Genomic DNA, 27,105 nt, shown 5'->3' with positions numbered 1-27,105 from the left:
TGCGTGTGTGATAAAGGATCTTAGAGTCCTAGAAAGATGTGAGTGATAAAGGATCTTAGAGTCCTAGAAAGATGTGTACTCTGAATTGTGAAAGCTATATTTGAAGGAGAAAATAGGAGATGAAGGTAAGGCTCTAAGGCTAAGGGATACAAAAAAAAGTACCTAAAAGCAATGAAAAAGAATTATACTACTTGCTATGTAGAAGATGCTTAGGATATGGGGCAAGTTGCCAGCATGGGAGGGGGCTTTCACGTTCTCTCTATCTCCTATAGCAAACTCTCTCTTAGAGCTTGACACTATTGAAGACGTAGCTAAAAGAGTAGAAGGGATGCTATCATTATAAATAGCATATATAGAAGAGAATAGGAAGGAACAAGTGTTGGTGCTACAATGCAATGAGCACAAAATTATGTGCAATAGAGCATGAGAATATACGAGACAAAATTGGAATTCAACAAGCCAAGAGCATTGCTAGCATCAAAGAGGGAGGGGTAATCACTCTAGAATAAGAGCATGGAAGAAGGTAAACTTGAGGAGACTAAACAAAGTAGCCGGGAAAGAGATTTGTATATAATCAAAAGACAAATAATATGTTTGAAGGGCCACTGTAAGAAGATGAGATATCATTATCCCACATGAAGTCGAAAAACTCATAGGCTAACTTTGCTTTGTCTAAAGCTAATTGCAGGTGCACTAGAGAAAGAAATACTAATGGCTTGTGCCACACAGTTGAGGAACGATCTCGGGTAAATTACTCATGAATATATGTGTGCATCGTGTGGGTTCAAAATAAGGTATTTTTAAAATACATTTTTTACATAAAAAAGGATGTAATATAAAGGGATTATTTACATTTTTTACATACAAAAAGATGTAATATAAAGGGGTTATTTACAAATTAAATAGAATAGGGTTATGTTTTATTTAGGAAAATTTCACAAATAAGGATAGTTATAAATAGGCCTTGAACGCTCTTGATGGTGAGGATATACATATACTAACTTCCCCAAGGGAATAATGGCATGGTGCTTGTTACCTATAGGGAATGCTCAAACTAAATGATGTGAAGATTAAAGAAAGAAATAAAGAGTTTTGGAGATCTCGCTATTGCTTTGGAGTCACGATCTTTTCTTGATTATGTATATGTCTGACATCCTGAGATGTTGATGCCATGAGATCCGGGATATATCTCAAGAACTCAAGTCCCCTTAAAGGCAACCACTCCTTATTGAAAAAGAATTGCTTTCCATATAGTTGTGCTCTATTACCTTCCTTTTTCCTCTTTATTGGAAATGCATGTTGGAAGCTAAGGTCATTTAACATATGCAAAGATTTTTCCTTTTCTTTCTTTGAGCCAGATGCAAAAAGCTTGAAGTCATATGTTTCTCTTAGCTACATGACAAGTGCTTTTTGTCTATAAGCATCTTGTATGATACACATCATCTCATCCATGCTAAAAGCAATGTATCGAGATAATCACGTAGCAAATGTACTGAACATTTGATCAATATGATCATGTGTATGACCCACTATCAAAAAACTCACTTTTACTTTTTGAAATACCCCCATGTATACAAGAATGTTGAGGTAGCCCAAAAACTGTTTGATTTTTATTCCCTCTTGTTATGTTATCCAATTGCAAATAAAGAAGAGGTGGTAAAGCACCCTCCTAGCTAGAAAATACAATGTTCAAAATTATGATCATAAGGTAAGGATCATTATGAACATTTGAATAAGTAAACAATACTCTAGAATGAACTCTTCCATGGTACACAAGGTATCCCACTAAATGCATTTCTACAAGAGTTTCTTCAGTGACATCCTTTGGAAGATGAGAAAATTGAGGTAAGCATGACTTCTTCTAGTCCATACCAACAATGACAGGTGCAATATATCTTCCTGGTGTAGCAAAACACTTACACCTATGGTTCATGGCCTTTTTTCTCTCTGTTGATTACTCTTCCCGATGAATTTGTAGTGCTTGCTTTGCCATCACAACCTCCTTGTCATCTCTTGCATTCTTTTTTTGAGCTTTTAAATTTGCACAAATGCTACATACTCCCACTAACACCATATTGGGGAATATTTAGGGGTTAATTTCAACACCTACATCTTGTCCCATTTCAAAAAAGGAGACCTTTCTCCCTAGATGGATGGCACAATTGATGTAAATCTACATCAAATGATAGGTGTGCACCTTTAGTTACCTCTTGTAAACGACCATCTAATTGTTTATTTGACTCTCAGATGCATCTTTTTCCTTCTACTATGCTTATTTTTTTTCACTTGCCAAAATTTATACTTTTGCGGTCTTCTTCTTTACCATTGATGAATGACAACAAATCCATCAAAGAACAATCATCATGTAAACCTTCTTCTGGATCTACACTCTTTATCTTTTTCTTAACTTGTAGTTATTTCCTTTTTCTTGTATATAGGCACATCTTCCTTCATGATTATCCACAATCATTTTTAATAAAATCCCAATGTGGTGTACACACCTCCTGAGTCTTCAAAAATTAATATTTTTTTCAGATGTACGTTCTTTGATACCATGCAATGTGTTCTAGTAAAAAATATGCTTTAAAAATGAACTCCCTGCTTAGTCACACATGATTTGAAAAGAAGTGCAAATCTGGAACCCATGCCATGCAATCACATGATTGATGCAATACACAAAAAAAATGAATGCACTAATAGGATTAGTACCTGGCCTATCTACAAGTGTTTGTGCATCATGAACTATGCAAACAAAGTTGCTTCATTAAATTAAAATGCTTAATTTTACCTCTCATCACTCATAGTAGAAAGAACATTTTTTTCACTCCACTCCACTCACCCAAATCTCACAAGCTCTTGAGGAAATTATGGTCCTTATGATGTTGACTGAATAGAAAAGCCATCTCACAACTATAGGCATCCTTCATGACCCTCAAACTCACCCAAATACATTTACCACTCATCCAATGGTTCCTAATTTAGTGATAAACATCCCAATCTCATGAATACAAAGAACTATGCATGCACAATGAAAAACGTTTTCTGAAGTGCACCTAGGATTTACTACATATAGCTACATTGAGAATCATATCATGCTAGTGCATAATGATGGTGCAAAGAGTGCATCAATCCAACCCATGGCATGGATTAGTTGAACAAATCATGAGAAGAACCTCAAGTTTAGTGCATTCAATAAGTGTAATGTGAAGTGCTTGTGAACCCATAATCCCCATGATGTGCAAACATATTAGCAATAAATTATACCTATTATAGAATGTTCAATAGCTACCATCAAGTTCCTGCTCTAATCTATCCAGAAAAACACCAATCTCGACCAAGGCTATTAAGTTTTCAAGCTCAACAAATCTAGAATAATGTCACAAACAATTCCTACTCTAGACAAACACAAAAAGTCTAGCTACTACAAAACAACAAAACTAATAGTTACACAAATAACTAAGCTTAAGAAAAAAACAATTTTAAAATGCTTCACCGAAAAAGAATGCAATTAGGGTGCAAACTAAGTACAAAACTATGGACAAAAGGGAAACTTCTTGTAGAACCATTATCTCTTGATAATAATAAGTAGATGAAGAGAGTTGCAAAGCAGCCACACTTAAGAAATCATGCAAATATTGGTCATAAGCTTTTAGCAAAGACATTGGCTAAAATCAAATTTTAGGATGCAAAAAGTAATTGTTGGACATATGTGTGGCTACTATGGCAAGAAACCTTCACCTACTAAGGTAGATGCCACAATGAAGGTTGTGGAGACTTGCTCTTTAATATAAAAAATGAGGAGGTTACTTGGGCATGTGTCTGCTATATGATTTTGGATTCCGCAGTTTGCTCATCAGGGCTAAAATCAATTTTTAGGATGCAAAACGTAATTGTTGGACATATATGTGGCTACTATGGCTAGAAAATTTCACCTACTAAGGTAGATGCCACAATGAAGGTTGTGGGGACTTGCTCTTTAATATAAAAAATGAGGAGGTTAGTTGGGCATGTGTATTCTATATGATTTTGGATTCCACACTTTGCTCATATTGTAAATAAGTTGTGTCAATTTCTTTGAAAGAGCTACAAGTTATTTTGGGATGAGAAACACACTAAAGCTACAAGGAAGCTGAAGAGGTTATTATAGTCTGGTCTAACTCTCAAAAAGGGGAACTATACTTCTTGGATTCCTATTCTAATTACGACAATTGATACTAGTCCTATTGGTATTGGTTGGACTATTACAAAGAATGAGGAGGGTCACACATATGCTATATACTCTAGAACAAATGTCTTGAATGTGGAGTAGTAGAAAATGTACCCAAAGATTAAAAGAAAGCTTTGGGGAGTCATTACTTCTCTTAAGTGCAATAAAGAATATTTTAATGATTCTTTTGTTGTGGCGACATTGATTGTTTGACTTCATTGGGGATGATCAATAGTTGCGTTACACCTAACATTGCTATGCTTTAATGGATAGTATATATAAAGTCCATGAATCCAGAACTTAGGCATATAGGGAAAAAAAATTTGGTTGTTCATATGGTATCTAGAGCCATATTTGAGAATGATGATACACTTATTTCAAATGATGGGGATAGGCTAAGATTTCAACTATGATTGATTATGTATGTCATGCCTCTTTAGTTCAAGCATTTTTAGACGATCTCTATACAAATGAAGGGTTGCACTTTGGTTAATACTTAAGTACATAGACAAAGAGAGTTGAATGGTTGTATTTAGAGTTCAAGAAGATTAGACACTACAAGGATATAGGAGAATAGGGACCTCCATTTTCGATGCAAATTAGCGGCATCACTATTTGCATCTCAAATAGTGATTGTCCTCAGATGAAAAAAGCAGGCCAAAACCCGAGCGCGGCATTTTGTGCGAAAGAGAGAAAGAGAGAGCAAACTACATGGTGTGTTTGAGAGGGAGAGGGAGAGAAAGAGAGAAAGAGGGAGAAGGAGAGCTTCTCACCTCTGTTGCCACCATTTTACGAAGAAGAGGAGGAAGTGCAGGGAAGGGCGAAGAAGAGTCGACGAATCCATCCTTGGACCTTTGCGGTGAGTACATTGCTCTCTCTTGGTTTGTTTTTGTTTTTGTCTTTTTCTTTTTCTTTTTTTTGTTAAAAATGATGTATATTGAGAGAGAAAGAGAGAAAATGAGCAAGGGAGAGGAAACAAGAGAGGGAGAGGAAGAGAGAAAAAGAAAGAAGGAACGAGAGAGAGGGGGAATAAACATGAAACATAATAAAGAAAGAGAGAAAGAGAGAGAGAGGGGGAGGGAGAGAGGAGAATGATTGTATAAAAAACAAAGAGAGGATAAGATCTTGTTCTTTAATTTCTTCTTTTCTTGTTTGTAGTGGTAGTAGTAGTAGTGGTGGTAATAGCAGCTACTCCCTCGTCCCCATGCATAGCATATTAGACTTTACATACTGTAGGCCCAAGTGGAGACTTTACATACATTAATTTTATTGAGTTACAAGAGAAGAAATCCCTTCTCAAAAAATTTAAGAAAGAAAAAAAGAATGATAACAAAAGCAAATTGTTTGTCATAACGTAGACCAAATGGAAAATGATGAAGGCCGTGATATTCAAGATCGCAAGACGTATCTTAAATAGCCTGTCCCACGTCCTTACTCTCAATATAAGTTGGAAATTAGACGAAAACATCGATTGTCTATGGAACACGTACGATGCTTCGGCGAGTTTCAATCAGAGATAATTGATCAGACGATCTCAGATTTTAAGAAAATGGTAAGAAAAGTGTATATCAATCATGCATTGTATTCACAAACTAATCGAATATCATATACAAAAACATTGGATGTGGCCATAAAATTTATTATATGGAGGTGACATCTCATCCCAAGGAGGAGTGCACCCTTTGGGGCCACTTAGAAGAGTTTGTGGGCGTGCGATGAATGGAGTGCCTGAGCCAATCCACCACTTGGAAGGTACTATGCAATCTATACCATCAATACTAGAAGAGATAGGCAGCCTTCCAGAATTTTCTACAATCTTGGACCTTAGATGGAGGCTATGATCGATGCATTGATGCCCATGGATGTCGAGACATTTGATCCGCTTAGAGAGGAAGCATCCATACCATTATATGATGGGTGCCAAGTATCTCACCTGAAGACACTGCTTGCACTCGTAAGTGTGCAATAAAAATACTGGTAGAGTGATGCGAGTGTGACCAAGTTGTTTAGGTACCTTCTATGTACGCTTTGTTGATTTCTTTTTGGCACCATCATAAAAAACAATTGTGCTTTTTAAAGGCGTTTTATGATTTTGTTTCAGGTTACTAAAGTATTATATATTACCACTTGCAAATACCATGCTTGAGTCTTGTAATGATGCCTGATATGTTTTACAAAAGCTTGGCATGGACTACAACAACATTCATGCATGTGTCAACTATTGCATACTGTTTTGAGGAGAATACGAGACTATGGAGATATGTCCAAAGTGCGGTGCTCATAGGAATCGATAGGACTTGCAAGGGCAGACCATCCCTAAAAAATTTCTTAGACGCTTTTCGCTTATCCCCCATATACATCACATGTTTTGTACGTCTAGCATGGCGAGCTTGACAATGTGGCATGCACAGAATAGATCCACAAATGGAGTCCAATGAATATCAGCGGATTCACGTGCATGGAGCCACATTGAGTCTACCTTTCGATGCTTTGCTCAAGAGCCAAGGAATCTTTGGCTCAGTCTTGCTATGGATGGCATGAACCCATTCGGTGCGCTCAATTTCTTACAGTGTGCTCAAGTAAGTTGCTATGTATAAACCCTAGGCATCACATGTGTTCAAGGCATGTTTTATATATCCCAATGTAACCTATTCTATAAAACTTTCTTGACCCTTATGTGACTTTTTAGCAATATTTATAAATCCCTTACTATAATTTTATTTTGTTAAGTAAAGAATTGAATAGCTCCCTATGTAATAGATACAAGATACTACATTATAGAATTGACCATAAAGAAACTCCCAAGGGTTCATAAAAATCTTTTAGTAGTTCTAGTGACTTCACAAGTTGAAAGTTCAACATCTCAGCCCTTTGTTGTTGGGCTAACACCCAAATCATACATCAACCCTGTTAACATTCGACATCTCTTGGGCATCCAAATCCCCAATGATTGGACCATAGATCTTGTTGCTAGTCTAGCTTTACTTCTCATCCTATTGAGTGCCCCATTTGCTTGAGCTTGAAGCCTTGTGTGAAGCTCTTAAGTAAACCTTGTAAAGCAAAAAAATTTGATCTCATTGCCCAAATCTCTATTTGAAAATGGCAGATATGGTAGTCTATGTGCTTAAAGAGGTCTAGGGGATACTTGCCCCAAGGTTGTGTAGGCAAATATTAAGTACAAAGAGCAAGAAAGAAGTTGGAAGGTTGTCCTCCATGGCTGTTTGAGAAAAAGCTTGGCAAGAACAGAGAGAAAAGACCTCCTTTCAAAAAGTAACAAATTTTTAGGTTCTCACTAACTCCTAGGAGTCCTTGTTGGCAATTTTACCTCTAAAATTTGACTGGGGGTTGAAAATGAGCAACCATTTTTGTCCCCTTGCCTCTAGATGTGTCCAAGCTTCCTGATATAGCTTGTGTGGTCTTCAAGAAGTTGCAATCCCTAGCTGCAATACTTCTGTGTATCTGTAATAAAATAGCATTTTTAGTGTTCTGAAAGGGGAAAGGATCAAAGGCTAAAAAGAGGAGCAAATCTGAAAATAAGATCTAGCATAGAAAAACTTGGAAAACACTTGCAAAATGCAAGGAGTGAATGGCTAAAAATGCATGCTTTACATGCAAACAAGAGGGACACATGGCAAGGTACTATCCCAATAGCACTAAGTTGAAAGTAAGGAAGACTAGAGGTAAATTTTCCAAGTCATATTGAACCAACACAGGTCTCTCCATTCTAAAGTGATTCCTGCCCTAACCCTTATGGCCCTCACATATGTGTGCTTCTACACTTGCAAACCATAACAAATCACCACTTGCAAATCAATCTCTACCCTAGATTGGGTTTGTTTCTTGGACTATAGAGCAAGTCTCAAGATGGAAGGTGACAAAAATTGCATGTTATCCACTCACATTTGCACACTAAAAAAAATGGCTTAGAGCTGGAGTTTACTAATTGGAGGGCCATACCATTGATCGAGGCAAACATCAAAGAAATGAGATAAGTGCAAATTTAGGAGGGATCAAATCAATTAGCCCACCTAGTAAACTGAAGGGAGTGCATCCTCTTTAGCTTCCATGAAATGCTTTATCCTTCTCAATGGCATATTCAACATCGACCTACTTTCCCATTTTCAAAGTGGTATGTTTACCTGCTTCCCCATTTTCTAAGGTTTTATCCCCTTTAGCTTTGATGACATGCTTTATCCTTGTCCACAGCCTATTCGACATTAGCTCAACTTGCTTTCCCATTTTCTAAGGTTCCCCTTAGCACACGCTTGTTATTGAATGCACTTGCAAGATATAGGTGTCCCCCTTAATTCCTTTGTACACACCATCATCAAAACTATTAGTCATCCCTATCATATTCTATTCCTTTAGGGTCTCGAATCACCACCTCTACATATGTACATCTGAGCTTTTAAGCACGAAGATCCATATTACCATATTCTCATTTTACTAGAAGTGTTAATACTATACAACATGATGGTCTCTTTTCCTCCATCTATTCACTCTAAATGAGTGCATGTGTTGCATGTGTTTTTCTTTAATGAAGGTAAATCCCTAACTACCAAAGGGACACTAGTGACATGAAAATACCATGAAGGTGTTAAAATTGATAATAGTAAATGGAACCCTCAAGGACAAACCAAACAATGCCCCTTTTATCCACATCCAATAAACTCAATAGCCATTGGATTTTTGAAGCTCCACTCTAGTGCCACACTAGAACCTAAAGTAGCACAAAACCAAATTTGTATTTGTATATGAGATTAATTTTCTGCCTTCTTCATGATCCTTCTAGCCACAAAAGCATTTGGCCTAGCTCACTTCTAGTCTCAATGTCAAACTGATTGCTAGGACAATACTACAAGGGCATAACATGGGAGATGTGATGTTATTCTACATTATCACCAACTCTGAACCCTGTACTATGAAGATTGCTACAAATGGTAGAAGTCGATAACTCACATGATTGTTGCTCTTCCCATTAAAAATATTCTTTTCCTTCTCCTATACTAGAACAAATTTAGCATTCCCTTCTCTCCCTTCTTAATTGTTAGCATTAAATAGAGATTAAAAACTTCAACTTTCTAACTTTTGCTTCTATTCTACTTCAAAGAAAAAATCACAGCTATCATCATATAACTATTCACATAGTGTAGCATACTAGCAATCAAGAATGACTACATGCCAATAAAAAGACTTTTCTAAAAAAGTTATGGCTATTGCTTACCATCACAACAGATGGGTCTTAGTAGTACCATTGCTTATTAGTTTAGCAATAACCTTCCCTAACTGCTACAGTATGTATCTCTTTGCCCTTCTCTAGTGCCCAAAAACTGTGATCATGATTGTCTCCATTTGTCAATGCCTTATGGCAATAGAAAACACTAAATCCAGCATAGGGAACACAGTTATGGATGAGGTGAAAGCAATAGTAAATCCATGTCTGAACTATGAAGCAATTGTGAGGTAGGATTACACTACTTTTTTTTTTATGAAACTTGACACAATTGGTACTGAATGAAATAGTAAACACTAAATGCAATAGTGAATATGAAGTGGATGTAGTGGATGTTATTGTGATTCCAACACTACATAGTGAAGGCACTTGCATTATTATATTGAGTGAAGGAATTTTTTTGTGGAAGATTACCAGGCTTACAACTTTGACAATTGCAAACATTGCAGCAAGGTGTCATGCAATATCTAAGGGGTGGATTTTTGCAAAGTTTCTCTCTGAGGCATCCTCAATTTCAAACTTAATCTTGAACCTCTAACCCATTGACAGGTTTTTGGACCTACTGTTGCAAGCTTTTCCACCACCAGAACAATAAATGATGATGGGCTTACTCTCAGTTTATAGTACACAACAAACATAGTCCTTGTTGCCATAGCATAAGAAGTAATGGTGGCAACCACACCATGGTGTGGCTTGTATGGACATTGGAAGACTTAGATGCATATTGCCACTTGGTCCATCGAATTCCCACTCTTAGCTCTCCATTCTCACCCCATAGAAAGGTCATGGCATCCGTTGCCACAAGCCTTTAATGAAGTAGCTCCACCTAGTGTTGTAAGCAGATGCCTCCTGGGATGGCCTCTGTAAGTATGTTAGAACTTCCACTCCTAGCCATGAAGGTCTATTGTCACTAGCTCTTGGATGGATGTTTCTTGAGCTATGTCCAAGGGGGAGGGGGGGAGGCATTGTTTGGTGTGCCTCCTCAGCACAGAGAAGCCACCATGGGTGTTGGCATCAGAGGTAGTGAGGATCTTGGTGAACATCCAGATAGGAGCCTTAGGTGGAGGGGGAGGTTTTTCCTTCTCTTGGGCAAGGTCAAAAGTTTGATTGACCTCAGGAAGGAGAGAGAGTTGAGCACACACTTTGTCGATCATCTCCGACTTGGCACTTAGAATCACATTTACAACTCTGCACAAGATCTGAGATGACAGCTTGTAATACTGAGGCATTTGTTGATTAGTGCTGTCGGCCTAGGTGGACGCTGCAACCTACTCCAGATGGCCCTTCAGGAAGTACCACACACATTGGCCTCTCTTTGGAACATACACGAGTGGCCCTGTGCATGCTTTCCATAGCTTCTCTGTGTACTCCCCTCCACCCTAGTTCTGGGGAGCCATAGTCATGTTGACACGGAGGGGGCCCATGAAAGCCATGCAGGGATTGGAGGGGATCAAGCCAGTCTACTAAGTGCAAGGAGATAACATGGAAGATGTAGTGCTATTCTACACTATTATGAGCTCCAGATCTAATAGCATTTGGCTATGTCAAAAGCACTGGAGAGTTTTTTCCAGCCATGAACCTAGCAATAGCAACACAATGAAGGAAAATGCTTCCATATAATCCTTCAATAATACATCTATCGATCTAGTATGTATCAACTTGTGCCAAAACCAATCAAACAATGCTCCCAGAACTAGTTGAAACACTACCAAAACCAGTTGAAGTTGTGGTTGCAGAACTGCTTTACCAATTATTACTCCCAAATCTAGCTGTAGTAGGTGCAATACCGCCAGCTGGTACATTAGAATTGTTTCCGTAACCAGGTTAAGGCTTGCTTGAACAATTATTTCTTCCATAGCCACTTGAGCTACCAAAAGTAGGTGAAGCTATGCTCCCAAAACTAGAGGGCTTGCATGACCCAAAGCTAGTGGAGTTGCTGCTATCAAAAGCAACTGAAGGTGAGCTCCCATAATTTGAAGGTTGCCTACTTGTGAAATCATTGTTACTGCCATAGAGATAGGAGGTCTGCTAAACCCAAGTCTAGCACCATAACCTGTTTGGGACCTGCTCGGCCAACTACTGTCTCTGCATTTTGACTCATATTTTGATCAAAGGTACCACCTCTAGAGAAACCACTAGAATTAAATCCACTAGCCCCTTGATAAGAACATACTACCAAAACTATTGGCACCAAAAGTATTTTCTACTATCTTACATAGCTGCATTGAAAATAAGATCCATGTTAAGAACATTGATGGGACCTCAAATGGGCCGGCACTGGCTATGGCACTAGCCGGGGACCTCATGCTCATGACAGACAAACACACCCTCACGGCCTTGCGGACCAGGAGCGTCTACCTACTCCTAAAGGACAAACTGCCCTAAAGACTAATCTATGCGTTTATAGTTTCATCGTGTTGTAGTCCAACGTTTCCCTTTCTCATAAACTCCTCCAAGGGAGAACCCATACACCTTGGCAATGCCACGATCACATACATGGAGACAACCTCTTGGTAGAAACACCGCGGCCCCACTGCAGCTCTCCTACATGGCAGGGATTAGCCCCTTGATGTGCTGCTCAACATATAAAACATTCGAACACAAACTCCTCTCTTTATTTTGGAATCCAGGAGATATACCATGTTTCCTCACTTAACAGTCCCTTAGAAAACCGACCCTCTATCCTACGGCAAAGGATAACCTTACGCTCTCAATCGTGGGTCAAAGTCCTAAGAAAACAATTGCTATGCAGTCCAGGAGCTTTTCCAATGATACCGTCAACCATGCATAGTGCATAATTTGAATGGTTTAGTGCACAAACAAAAGAAAATCAGCATTGTGTATCATGTGAAACCAATCTTTCCATGATTTCCATCCTAGCGTTTATGTAGTGAGGAGAGACACTGAGCCTTACGCTCATGCTGCCTTTCCCTTTATTTTAAAACAACATTCTATAGGCATGATGCAACACATAAACCAGATTTTAATTTGTATTTTGACACTCAACCTCCCCTCTCACCCTACCGTTTAATGTTTTGCATTCATTGATAGGTGAAAGGGTCGTTTTATGTGTATTTCCTTACAAAGAAAGCGGTAAACATGAACGGAAACATAGAAACAAGGGTAAACTAAGGCCAACCTTGTGCTTTACCTTCATTATACATTGCACAAACACACATGTAATTTTCTAGAATTTTCCTTTTATCGTTTCCTAATTTTCTCCCATTTAAAACCAAATTTTCACCTTTTTTCGTATTTTTCCTCTATTTTCTTCAATTAAAAATGACTAAAAATAAAGATTGATTGTGGCCTGTGGCCCTTAGGTTCCTTGACAACAAAATTTCAGGTTTTTGTAGGCATTATGTCTCATATTTTCCATTTATTTTGCAAAAAAATCCCATTTTACCCCTTAAACGCATGTTTTCCGGGTTTTATAACACTAATCTCAGCCATATCACTTATGATTTTTTGATTTTCAGATTATAAAATGTTGAAACTCATAGAAACCAACATCATAATGCATAATCATCCCATGGGAACAATGTTTCATCAATCAAATAGCATAAAAACTCATTTTTTCTTCATAAAAATTGCATTACCGCTTAGGCTCCATGTCTCGGGATCTCGGTTTTGGTGCGGGACTCCAGGTCAGCCCACATTCAATGTCTAGTATCTTCACAATCAGCAATCTTCTACACACCTTTATATATATTTATTGTCTTTCAGATATTCAGGGTTTTTCTCATCATTATTATTCTATGGCAGGCTTCTCTAACTGCCTCACAACAACAAGAACTCCTAGAATGGATGCCTAGCAGGCTAGCAGAACAGGGTCACTAGAACTCCCTTCTAAAACATGTCTTTTGATGCTTGGCAATGTCTTTACAGGAGGCAACAACTGCTCAAACCTCCCTCAAACATACCTAACCGAAACCTCGGGACTTCATGCGTTGGACTCCGGTCCCCAATAAGATAAGAAAATCCCCTACAAGCACACATACACATATAGCATAAAAACATGGCACTCATAAATGAGAGATATCACCTGGATAGGGCCACGAGAAGCTTGCGCGCAACAAAGGCTCCTTCCAAGCTCTTCTTTAAACCTGTCTAGCACAAGACTAAAACAAGAAACCATTAACTGCACCTGTACTAAACAGACAACTGGCCCTCTTGGCCTAATGAAATCTGGATGCAATATCCCAAGTAGCTAGCCTTCCTAGCTTAAAACTAGATAGGTCATTTTAGTCCACATAATAGTGATGTCCTTGGCATATACATCACACCCTATCAGACTACCCAAGGTGTCGAGGATAGCACATCATAGGTTGACTGACCCCATGCTACTCGTACAAGTTAGCTAAAAGCTTGATCTTGTATTTTTTGATCTTAGGGTTTTTGTAGAGCTACAAGTCAAAGCCTTTCCAAAAATAACTCATCAATAAGACTGATCCCTTCTTGGGCACTATGAGCTGAATGAACGGCCTCAATAGGCTCGCATGTCCCACATTTATTGTCATCCGAATAAACTAGTCGTTCAAGTGGCTGAGTGGCTCCTTTGGTAGAAATAATCATAGCTTTGTACTCATTTGAACCTCCCCTATTTGGGTTTTCACATAAATCAGTGCTGCGACCCAAACCAGGTAGAGCTTCAAACCTAGGCACATCACATGGGTGTATCCCAAGACAGTGTATATTGTCAGATATATATATGCGGTCTTATCCTCTTGGGGGTTCGACAAAATATATCCAAATGGGATCCTTAGCCTTGCATCTGACACTCCTGCCATACTTTTGGAGATTTTGGGTCTCTAAACCCATCTCACATTTCCCTTAATATTCTTGCATTCCCTCAATTTGCTGCACTGGTCTAACGAACTCAATGCAAACTTATCCCTATGGCCAAATGGCCTCACATCCTTATGACCTTTGTGAAGAACAGGTGGACTTTTAACATTTTGCATCCTCTTTACAAAAGATGTCTTTACTTGTTTACTTCCACACTACAAATTGTTTTCCATAAGAACCATGCTTTCACTAAAGGGAACAACATCCACCCAGAAGCATGATTCCGACACCAAAGGTCTCTCAAGAGCCTTACTAGCAACAAAATTAGAACCACACACAGAATGCTTATCAGCACTCATAGGCCCATTGGTTCTATCCATGTTTCCATCACAACTACCTCTCGTGGAAGTGTCGCAAGCCCTAATGGGACTTACATAGCTTGGGACCTTTTCACTGATAGGCATGTCATTACTACTCATAGGATGGCCATTTTCTGCTTTGAGATTTTGGCCACCAAGGTTCCCCTCATAGGCTGCCTTGGTATCAACAAGCGAGCTGTCTTCTTGTAGAAATGGGTGGAAGCTAGAATGCACTTGTATTGAGCAGGGAAAACTCCAAAAGTTTTCCCAACATCTATGAATATGACCCTCATAATCAATGGCATGCATTTTTGCTTCCCTTAACGACTTAGGATTCCGCAGTTCCACTTAGATTTGCGTATTAATCTCTAAGCCATTCAGAAAGAGCTCACATAGCACATCATCTGGTAATGCATTGGCTCTTCTTGGCCAAAGCCTAAGAGTACTATCAAAGGCTCTAGCATACTCTTTAACAGAAAGATAAGACTCCTGTCAAAACTGCATAAGCTGCCCTAATACCTGAATCATAGGGAGCTTCTTTTCATACTCATCTAGAAATCTATCACAAGACTCCGCAAATGATTTGATCGACCCTCTTGCGAGGCTCCAGTACCATTTCCTTGCCTCTCCCTTTAGGGTACTTGGGAATACGAGCATCTGATGTATATCGTCGAACCCACTTGCAATGCAAGTTAGGCCATATTCTCTTAAATGAATCATCGGATCCTCATTTGGCAACCCATGAAACACTAGGAGATCCCTATAAAGAGGACTTTTCGGTGTAGGGAGATTAATACCCTCATTGACATCCCTTTCTGCTAACTCACTGAGTGGTCTAGGGAGCCCTATAAGTTTCAACATGTCATTTTGATCCCCTCTTAGAGGAGCTTCCATACCTTTCCCTTTAAAAGAAAAGTCCAAAACGGGTTTTTATAAGAGCTTTTGGTCCTTATCTAAAGTAGATTTATCATTACCACTTCTTAAAACTTGGGAACCGTGCCTTTTAAGCAACGGTTTTCCCTTGACAGCTAGGGCTGCTAACATCCTTATAATGCCTACTATGTCATCACGGTGGCCCATTACACAGGATGTTTCAACCACAAGCATATTCCATCGTATATCAGCACTTTCCCATGGCATTATGGCTTTAGCATGATGACTTTTTGATGCCATAACTACCATAGTTTCCAACGTGCTTGTTCAATGCCCTCTAGGTTGATGGATGGTTAAACATGATTTCTCTTGGGTAGAGACCACACCAAGGCGAACCTCGGCCCATGCCATCGTATTGGAGGATGGGGTAACCATTAATTGGCTACTCTTTTCATCACATACATTATCTTCTGCAGAGGACTCATTCTCTACATAGCTAACTAAGTCCATTAGTAAGTTTTGTATGGGGAAAGCCAAGTTTTTCCATCCTTGAACAAACCCCATTTTATGGATACTTTAGGGTCCCTTGAAACCCTAGATTTGAAAACTGCCACTTATAGGCAGCTCTTAGCAGACGCACCACTGATGGGACCTGAAATGGGCCGGCACTGGCTATGGCATAAGTAAGGCTACGAGTTTCATCTATAGATAGAGTATTAGCACCATGGCAGCTCTGTCTTCAAGCTCAACCAGACAAACAATGCAGAGATCATCAATGCTTTTAAGAAACTGTGTCTACGACTTGTATTAAACAAGGATGCTTACATAGAACCTTTTGTTGGAATAGTACCACCTATACCACCTATGTAGGAGTCGATCCTACCAGGCATGTAGTAATGTGTCGGGTTCGAGCTCCACCTCCCCAAGTTGTAGCTCCAGCATTGCCTATGGCAACTCTGTATGCCCGTGATTATGCTCCTACATATGTTAGGGAAGATCTTCGTAGTGGTTATGTGGCTGCCCCACTTGTTCCAAATTTAGAACTGAAGCTTCTGGAAGCCAAAGCTATTAGGCGGCAATTACAAGAGGCTACAACTTGGAGCCATTCTTCTCGGCACAGCAGTAGGGGGCTTTGGCCTTAGGGTGGCCTTCTTCTTGGGGGTAGCAACCCTTCTGCAGCTCCCCTTCTGGTTCAATGCAATTACAAGAGGCCACAACTTGGAGCCATTCTTCTCGGCACAGCAGTAGGGGGCTTTGGCCTTAGGGTGGCCTTCTTCTTGGGGGTAGCAACCCTTCTGCAGCTCCCCTTCTGGTTCAATGCAAGCTGATCTGAGAACTGCAGGCATAGATAAAATGATAAAATGATGGCCTGTGAGCCATAAGAGTACTCTATAAAAAGCTTAGAGCATGGAGACTTAAGCTCTCAGGTCCCTGGGAGGCTCTGGTAGAAGCCTTTTGATCAATGGAGATGGGAGGGAAAAGATCCTAACTGGTTTTTCTCCATGGAAGCTTGGCTAAAGCTTGAGAATGAAGAGAGAGAAGACTCTTCTTGAAAAGTGAACAGGACTTTACCATCTTCTACTCCATTTACCGCTGTCTTTTAGGAAAATACCCTCAAAATTGGCCAAAAATGACCCACGACCTGCTAAATGTGGTGTTCCAGCCTCCAAACTTGGTCCAAGACTCCATTAATGCTCTAGACCTGCAGTCCTTTTGGTCTCAAATTTCTTGATAACTACACTGCTGCTCCATGTCATGTCTATACTTGTGTACATGTGGCTCTTAAATCTGTGTGACTGAAAAGGAGGAACTAAATGAAATATGACTAACTGGATTAAGAGCCTGAGAAGCTCTGATACCACTTGTCATGAAGAGGACAAGAGAAAGAGAAGAAGAGGAGAGAGAGAGGGTGCAGAAGAGAGAGAAATACTGCAGGAAGAGAGAGAAAGAGAGTGATGAGGAGAGAGAAATACTAGAAAAGGAGAGAGAAAGACAGAAAGAGAGAGAAAGAAGCCATGAGAGCTTGGAGAAGGAGATGAAGATGAAAGGAGACTTGTATTATAATCTGATGATGAAAAATCAAGTCCCTAACACCTTATATACCAGCTAGTGTAGCTAGTATTTTCCCATTATTAAATCCCCCTCTCTTACAAATAAACAATAATTATGATATTTTCTTCATGATAGGCATATAATCCTTTTTCAAGTAAAAGAGTCTTTTCACTGAATGGTTTACTATTATATTACTTAGGCCATTTTTCTGAGCGGTAGTTCATATGCATTTTCTTTAAAATGCATTTATAATCATTTAAAGCCAAATATAGCGATAAGCTTATAAAACATTATTTTTTTCCAAACCGACGAGATGTTACCTCTATCAGGTTTGTAGTAACGTGGGTTTCGCCAATTCCTACTGTGTCATTTTCTCCATCAACCACGTATATTCTTGACTTTGTAGCGGCCAGAAACAAGCAAGCTAAGGATGAGGTGTCCTTTCTTCATAGAAAGCCATGGAGGGATATTGTAGTTAACAAGGACTACATGCCACACACTATCTCGAGTAAGTTACTATGTATAAAAATGTGCATCATGTGAGTTCAAAATAAGGGAATATTAAAAAAGATAGTCTTATAGATATACATTCATAGAAGGAAAAATTTTAAAATGCATAAATTTATTGATAAAAGAAGTATCTATATTCCATGTGTGTATTTTTTACATAGTGGTATTATTAATTCATAAAAGTAGCCAAGAATTTGATACCAAAAAGGGGTCTTGAATAATGCCTTCCAGTTACATACACAAGGGACTTTTTATCAATCCTCTCTATATAGGAAAACTTGTGAAATGTAGGAAATGTTATAATATTTCCTATGTGTGAATGCATGTATTCCCTGTGTACAACTAGGGAATCGAATTCCCCACATCCAATAGTAAGAAATTAAATCTTAATATACACTATTTCCTACCTTCTTAAAAAATTTCCTATATAAGAGTATACATGAACATAATTTCCTCCTACTTGTAGGGAATCACGTCACTATGAAGATTCCTTATGTTCTCTTAAATTCCCTATATAATAGAATTATGTAATAACACCATTCTCCAATTGTAATGAAATTAATGAAATTGAAGTAACCATATGGATGTGAACCTAGATTTTCTAACCCCCCATACACATATGAACATGTTGCATGCACATACATGTGCACACATACAGATATGAGCATGTGTGTACATGTGTACACACACACATGCACCCTCTTCACTTTTAGTCATCAAAAGGCAATATTTAAATATAGTTATGGGCTTGTTTATCCTAGCACTAAATGTTGAAAATGACCACCATGTTAGAGGAGGCCTCACACAAAGTAGCCACATACCTATTTTGTGCAACATTACTCTCTTTTCTCTAACTTTTCCGGTGATGTAACTGTTTAATGCATTTCATGCAGACATAGAATACTGTATAATGGCACACATGGCAATGTTTGGATTAAAAACCTTATAGGTTCTCATCCACGCCTTGCATGATAGGTAAGGATGATTAGAAAACTCTACATAGTACCACACTAAGAGAAATGGAAGGGACGCATGCATCTAGACTGTATCCTGAAGGCTTAGATGATGAATCTTGTGTTGCCAAGTGTGTTAACTGAACTTGGTTAGAACTGGAAGAACAAAAGACCCTTCGTTGGGTTGCGAATAAGCCATGCCCATTGCCTTGGTTGACCAGTTAATGCTTTGGGTTAGGGTAAAGATACCATAAGGTAAAACCCAAGGGAAAGAGCAAGTCAAAATAAGTTAATTTACCAAGAACATTTGCTTGCATGATCTTGTTTGAGATTATCGGGATCTCACCAAGTCGCGAACGGTCCAAGATCGGATGCTAGGAGCATCCGGGAAAAAGGTCCAGGATCGGATGCTGGGAGAATTGGTCTAGAACTCATGGTTAATTTAAGAACAATAGTAAAATACTCACCCTTGTAAGCTTAGGCATACCAATGTAAACATAATCTTAGTCTAGCACCCTATGATCCTTGGGTGAGATACCATCAAGCTTTTGAATGGTTGTAGTGTTTGGACTAATGACCTAGATTGTTGAAATGATCCAATCTTTTTTAGATATCCTGTTACTCTTGTTAGAAGAAAATGTTGGTATTTGTATAACTTCTTTAAATGAGCAAGATGGTGCTAGCCTTTGACTACCATAGTGATAGCAAGTGTCCAACGAGCCACAATCATCCTCTAGTAGTTTTTAAAATAGCAAGACACATATGTTGTATACTCTAAATAACTTCAAAACCTTGGGATCTCCTAGTAAGGCCCATTATGAGAGGTTCCTACACAAGGATCTTTTGAAGATTTCATGCATTGGAAAACCTTTGAAATGTAGGAAATTCTCTAATATTTCCTAGGTACATCTAAATGCATTCCCTACATATAACTAGGGAATCACATTCCCCACATCTCATAGTAGGAAATCTTAGGTATGCTTACATTAATTCCCTACATACAATTAGGGAATTCCATTCCCCACATCTTATACTACAAAATTGTAGGTTATATAGCCAGGGAATTCTATTCCCCACATATCAAGGTAGGAAATTATAAACCACACAACTAGGGAATTCCATTCCCCACATCTTATACTAGAGAGCTATGAAACGGGATTCACTAGTAGTAATAAGGAGACGTCACCTGCATGCAAGAAATATATGAAAATACCCCTTATCTACCCCCTATTTATGGGACCTTACCTTATAAAATGTACCTTCCTTCCCTTAAATAACCCCCCTCCCTTACACTCAGCTGGTATCATACAGTAAACCCTAGTGGACCCCCTCGGGGGAACTGTATATCACCATATCCAGATAGTACATTTTGCTTGCTTTTTTTTCTAGCACTATCCATGGGGAATGGCTGCCATAAAAATTAGGCTTTAAAGTAAGTAGTAACTTATTCATATGCTGATTGCATGGACCTCTTTAATTCATTTCATGCGCACTTAATATAACATTACGCCTTCAATTTTTTTACGATCTTTTGTAAAAAATTTCTTCGTAAATTATATTGATTGATGATCTAACATTTACCATCATTTGACCTAGCTAGACACCTATATACAATAAAAACCAATTCAAATTCTCTGTTTCAACCTTACATAATGTACAATAATATAAAAGATACATACACTTACTAAGTTTATGTCTATGGGAAACTTCAACACAACTAGCCTCCAAAGAAATATGTTAAATGTATGAAAATGTATGGCATTCCATGTTGCAAAAATTAGACTTTGGCATTAATCAATCACATCCATAAGCTCTTATGCTTACCTCAAAACACACATGCCTTGAGAAACTAGTGTATCTACTTTAGGGCTTTGATTTTTCTCACACTTTCTAAAGGGATACCTTGATATCTCAAATAACTTAGTATGAATAAAACTTGATTGTAGGTGAAGTGGGAAATATGTCCTTAGACATTGACATGGTTTGGGTTAATCAATCTATTTCCTATGACATCAAGGAGTATTAGCATATAATTAGATGCAAAGGCACCCCATTAGTTCATTGTGTTGTCACGTGAGCTCTTCTAACATTTGATTCCCTTTTAAGAGATATGATATGATAATTTAGGGTTTCTGTTTTAAAAAATGTATGCTCCTTAAAGGGGTCCAAATCATTGAGCCAAATAGACAATCAATGTGACAAATCATTCCTTGCCTAGCCATCTATCCAATGTTTACTATGTCAAGATATGGCCGTTTAAGGAGGATCTTTCACAAATTGTGAAATACACTTTTTTTTGCAAGGGCTTTGTTCATGATTGGTTGGGTCTAGAGGGGATTGGTCTACTATCGTCCTCGGTTAGCAAGCTTCTCCCCTAAAGCAAGAGAGAGCATGGCCTTACACTGTCATAAGGCTATGCGCTTATTAAGAAGGCAATGCAAAACATAAATAAGCTTAATGAGGAAAAATAAACATAACAAAATAATGATGGAGATCACATAAGAATTACCCCAAAACGAGCTACCAAGAACACTTATATATAGGCTACAACAGGGATGAGTCTTGAGAGGAAAAGTCCTAAACCCTACAAGAGAGACCCTAATAAAAATTTATAAAGTAACATACAAACTTTTAACACCTCCTCTTGATGCTCAATAAATGTTATGAGTAAATAGATGTTACAATGTTTAAAAGACTTCAACAAAATGCTAGATTCATGGTTGTCCTAGTCCTATGCACAGACTAGATGTGCATGAGGGATAGCACAAAAAAGACTCCTCAAGTCAAAGCATGGGATGAAGAAACAACTCCCCACATATGGTTGCTTACCAATGTCTAGGGTAGTTCAAGTAAGAGTTGCTCAAAGTCCATGAAGCCCATCCTATTCTCATCAATCATACATAACATTTGAAAGAGCACTCAATGTAGAAGAAAAAGCCAATCCCATGCTACTAATCACATTGATGACTAGACTCACAAATCACCTCCCAGAATGTAGCAATGGATTCATTGAGGAAAGTGAAACAAAAGTACACCCAATAAGTACCATAGTCCTCAAGGTGAATGGTCTAATATTTCTAGGAAGGCACTAGTTCCTCCTCTTGAAATACCACTTGATGATGTAATCCTCCCATTGATCAAATAAACTAGGAAGGTGTCACCATGAGGTTAGAGAAGAAGCTCTTAGGTGGGGATGTCCACATTGGGCCAGTACCTCATCTTCGATCAAAGGATTTGTATTGGTAGCTATATCTGAATCTCTTACATGTTGGGTTTTCTTCTATGAACAATATTTAGCCAAATTCCTTCTTGCCATGAACCCAATAGTGGTTCTTATTCTTGTTTCTTTGCTTCACTGGGAAGGCATTAGTGGTTGGTATCCCTTAGAGCTTCCCTTGCACTTGCATTGATGAAGTTTTAAAGCACGAACTTTTGGAAATGATAATCAATCTTAAATACATAGATCACTTTTACTAAGGCACTAAGGCTAATGAGGTTTGGACCATTTAATCACTTGTGTAGAGGAGGTTGTTAAGTTGAGTTTGAAGAGTAACAACACAAAACGATGAACTCCATTCATGAAGCTATTGTAATTCTTCCCAAATCTCACCAGATATTTGAAAGATTGGGAAACAGGGGTTTACCTTTGGTACAAGGCTTATGAAAAATGGAGGTTTCCTTTGAAGTAAGGCTCATTAGCAAGGTACTAAAAGCCTTGATGTCTCTCTTCTCCTACTCTTGAAGCGACTCTGAAAATTCATCTTCTTGGCTCTTTCTCATCTATTTGTGGTGCTCTAACTTAGGTTATTGACATGAAACAATACTTCCACAATTTCTTTAACTAAATCAATGACTTTTAGTATTGACAATCGCATATTTTGGATGTTGATACAAAAAAGGAGTCACAATGGAGATGCAATAACCAATCACTTAAAATAAATTTAACATTCAACCTCACAAAATAATGGCCCCAACCTCATAAGAAAAGAAAACTCAAAACTCAATGCAATGCACAAACAATCTCAAATCACTAACATTTAATTTCCACTATGCATTTAATCTAATATAACAAATCTTAGACTTCAAGAAATGTATTAAATAATTACTATTCAAAAGATATTGTAGGCCTCTGCTTGCCCATTTTTTCATTGGGACTCGTGTTAATGAGGATGGGGGGTGTAGGAGCAGAGATACATTTCCTTTATTGGGAGGAGATCTCTTGATGACTATAAGGGAATGAATCTAATTAATGAACTATGTGTACATTTTGCATGTGCATTAACACTATAGTGTAGGCTAGGCACTTAATCTTCCAATGCATACATACATCTTACTTCTATGAGCATTGCATGTCCAATATACACATCATGATTTCAAGTCACATTATCATCAAAGTATTGGTTGCTTTGGCACTAAGTTCATCAATTGCATGAGCATACAAATGCACAAGTGCCTATATGCATGGGGGTGCATACATTCTTAAGTACATATGTTGCTGCCTATATATGTGATTATGCATGTCTTTTATGCGTGTGTATCGTTGCTTGAAGCATCATGCATGGAAACATGTGGTGATGGGCTCTTATCTTGAAAAACCAAAAATAGGTCTTATGGCAGCTTGTGAAGAACAATGTGGCCGTGCTATTAGAGGGTCGAAGGAAACTTTTGAGGTCAGGTACACAAAGACCTAGATGGGGGCCATACAATTTGATCAGTATCCCTTTTACACACTGAGAGCACCCACTTTTAATAATAAAAGTTGATTGGACCACCCGTTTGTGGCCTTCAAATTCATGTAAGGGCTTTCGTTCATTAAGTATCAACTTAGATGTTCATTATCTAGCAGCTGGTGATCAAAATGGCAATATTCATGTATATGATCTACAGTCCCTTCAGATTGTAAACTTCAAGGTAAACAATGGTTGATCAAATGTGTCTATTTTTTCAATAAGCATCATAGTTAGACGTAAAGGTGCTAGGAAGACACTACTCAACAACATTATTTGACAGGTGTGGTAGGAAGCGCATGATGTAGAAATTCTTACTCTGAGCTTTGGAGCTGTGGCCCTCGCGATGTTGGCATTAATGCCATTCAAATTCCCTTTTTGGCATCCAATGGTAGGGACCATCTTCTACATATATATGATGTTTGTAGGTATTGTGACTTGTACATTCATAGTCTTGTCAACATGGTGGTCATTTAGTTCACTTCCAGAGTTCATGTTTTGGAGGCAGTTATTTTTTCTCTCTTATGCTATTGAAGAGTTTGTCTTATAGAGTACTTCTTTAAGCATTCTTGATTTTTGAATTCAGAAACTTTGATGTCATCGAGAAATTAGATTATCATTCAGCTTCAATCACTACAGCAAAATTTGCTTGTGGTGGTTTCAAATTGCTGGGCACTAGTGCAGACAAGTATGGCTTCCTCCTAAGGTCATGGTTTCTACTTTGGATTTTAAGATTAATAGGTCTGTTTTGTCTTGGACCAACTATTAAAACCACTTGCCTGCAAATCAGTGGTGTTTCGCAACATAGAGGCAACGAAAATGGGCATTAAGAGTACACATTATCATCAAGAAATGGCTTCTCGTGGCACAATTTATGTATGGACATTGATCCATACAACAAGTTAGCAGTAACTATTGGATATGTTGGATGTTATTTTCATGGAAGGTTTATAAGTCTTACATTGAAACATGATTGGCTAGTATGTTAAGTTATTTGTCTTGTATGGTTTCAGAATAAGAAGCTAAACATGCTCAATCTTGCTAATGGGAAGTCTATAAGATGCTTCAAACCAGAAGGAGAAGTTGGTGAGCCCATAAAAGTATGGCAGGCTACATGAGTTCACATTCTTGATATTTAGCAAGATTTTGTCGAGTTATGTTGATTAAGGGGTTGATATTTCCCCCACTCTAGCTCTTGTTTGAGTCGAATAAAAGTTGTACAAATTAATGTTCCTTGCAACTTACCCAAGTTTCTATTTGATGTTGAGTTTCAAATTGGTCAAGATTTAGTGCGAAGTCACTTTTCTGCTTGTTTTTTTGCTCAATCGAGTCATGCAATGCCAGTGACTTCACTGTTTCAAGGGACCCTTGTCATGGAAAACACACCTGCTTCAACTAAAACACCATCCCCTCTTGATGTTGAGCCCATGCCTGGTGGCTCACTACTTGCAAAGGAATGAGAATGCTTGAAACTAAAAGAATGCCAGGTAACATTACACGATGGTTTTATGATATAGCTTTAGAATGCTCATTGTGTGAGTCCTTTGTTTCTCATTTACTACCAATTTAAAAGTCTAATCAAGGGTTTCATATCAACTAGGAAATGAATAATGAGAAGCAAAGTGTGGACCTTAGAAGCATTGCAATAGATGCTCTCTGCTTGGTGGGCCACTGTCGGGTTTATTAATAGCACAAGACTGAAAAAGGCTACTGAAACTAAAAATGAAAAAAGCAATGAAGGTATGGGTGCTATTGTTATCAAGTATGGTAGTGTCTTGTTCCTTGGAATCATAATGCCAAATGTGGCGGAAGCTTTTCAACTAGCTAGCTTACCTATATCCATCATAGTGGCTCTATTGACAATTGTCAAAATTTTTTAGCAAGGCCCTTGATTTAGAAAATAATTTTTCCTATTTTACTTGCAAGGTGAGCTATATTTGCATGCTTGGAAAAGGTTTGGAGCTGTAGCTAGTGAGCAGATTATTGGTAGCTACCTGTGGAGAGAGCTTGCTATAATAGTCAGGTTTTTTGTGAGCTACTAGAAGAAGGGACTACTGTTGCAAAAACAAGAGGAGTCAATTGTATAGTCTTAGGGGCTTCTATAGGAGACATGCTGGTTGGATTATTGATTAAAATGAAGACCTCAATAGGGGGTAAAAGTACGTACTCTATGTAACAAATCTAAATCTTATTACGCATGAATAGGGCTTTGGGGAAAATTTCTTTTTTTTAGAATTAAGGCAAAATTTTTTTACTCCCTCCTTCCCCCAACCGACTGTCGAGCTCGGAGAGAGGGAGGGGAGCATGGGACACCAAGCTCCTTGCTGGAGCTTGAATCAAGGAAGGATCCATGCGAATGGACACGTTGAGGGGAAGGATTCCCTCCCCTCCCCTATTTAACCAAAAGGGGGGCCTGCGGCTGGAGGTACGAGGAGGAAGGAGAGTCGCCACATTACTTCACTGCAGTCGACGAGAGGGAGTGTGAAGGACCCGAGGGAGAACGACCGAGGAGGCTGCCGTATCGTGAAGCTACGCCGATTGTACCCTGTGTAGGAGGGTGAGGAAACACCGCCACTGCTGAGGAGGAGCCGCCCTGCCGCCAACCACCAGCTCTGCTGCCGCTGCCGCCATCATACATCCGCTGTCTTGAAGTGATTTCACCACCCTCTCCCCACGTGGGCCTTGAGTGTAACAAATCTAAATCTTATTACGCATGAATAGGGCTTTGGGGAAAAATTCTTTTGTCACAAGGATAAGAAATCGTGCCGAGGTGATCTCAATATTACCTTCTAAAAGTTAACCAAATTAATGTAAACATAGTAATACCTATGTTGCAAAATATGCCTTGGGAATGATTTAAAATCCAAGAAACGTCTATATCTTAAATACTTGCCTACCTTCCCTGATTGTAGGGTCAATAAATTGTAAATGTAAAAGAACTAGGGTTTGTCCCTGAGGTTCTTAAAAAGAGACTCTAGGTCTCGCTTAAAGAAACTGAAACGGATTCTTTCATCATATAGTACCATGCAGGACTTGCACAGCAAGTACGAAGTCATATGGTCTTGTGATTGATTCACAAGAAGAAATGTTAAATACCCTCAACAAGGATGGTGGATCCTTACGCAAGTTATCTTGCAAAAGGAGGTATTCTTTGATATCCTTCTAAGTAGGGAAGGTTAAAAAAACCGAAAACTAAAGTATCCAATGAACTTTAGGGTTGACCAAGTTGGGTTAATAGGATATGCCCTAACCCCGAATATAAGGGATCTTGCCAAGTCGCAAGACACCCTGGAACGAGTGCTGATGCATTCAAAAAGAAAGAATCATTCCTTAGCAGTTTGCCAACAACAAGATCGATTGATGGAAATGTTTGTGCTTGCTAGAGATTTCAGAGCACTGTTTG

The 27,105-nt window shown here is 38.6% G+C and overlaps 1 pseudogene; it reads left to right on the top strand.

Annotated features, from left to right (window-relative positions):
* LOC148020989 (transcription factor TGA2.1 pseudogene) overlaps positions 1-24,820 on the top strand; it is a 75,066-nt pseudogene extending 50,246 nt beyond the window's left edge.
* Positions 24,821-27,105: the final 2,285 nt, after the last annotated feature.

The sequence above is a fragment of the Lygodium microphyllum genome, chromosome 18 (assembly GCF_053477565.2).
Source record: "Lygodium microphyllum isolate KBCC chromosome 18, Lygodium_microphyllum_v1.1.10, whole genome shotgun sequence".
Classification (NCBI taxonomy): Eukaryota; Viridiplantae; Streptophyta; class Polypodiopsida; order Schizaeales; family Lygodiaceae; genus Lygodium; species Lygodium microphyllum.
This window is presented reverse-complemented; position numbering and strand designations above follow the sequence as displayed.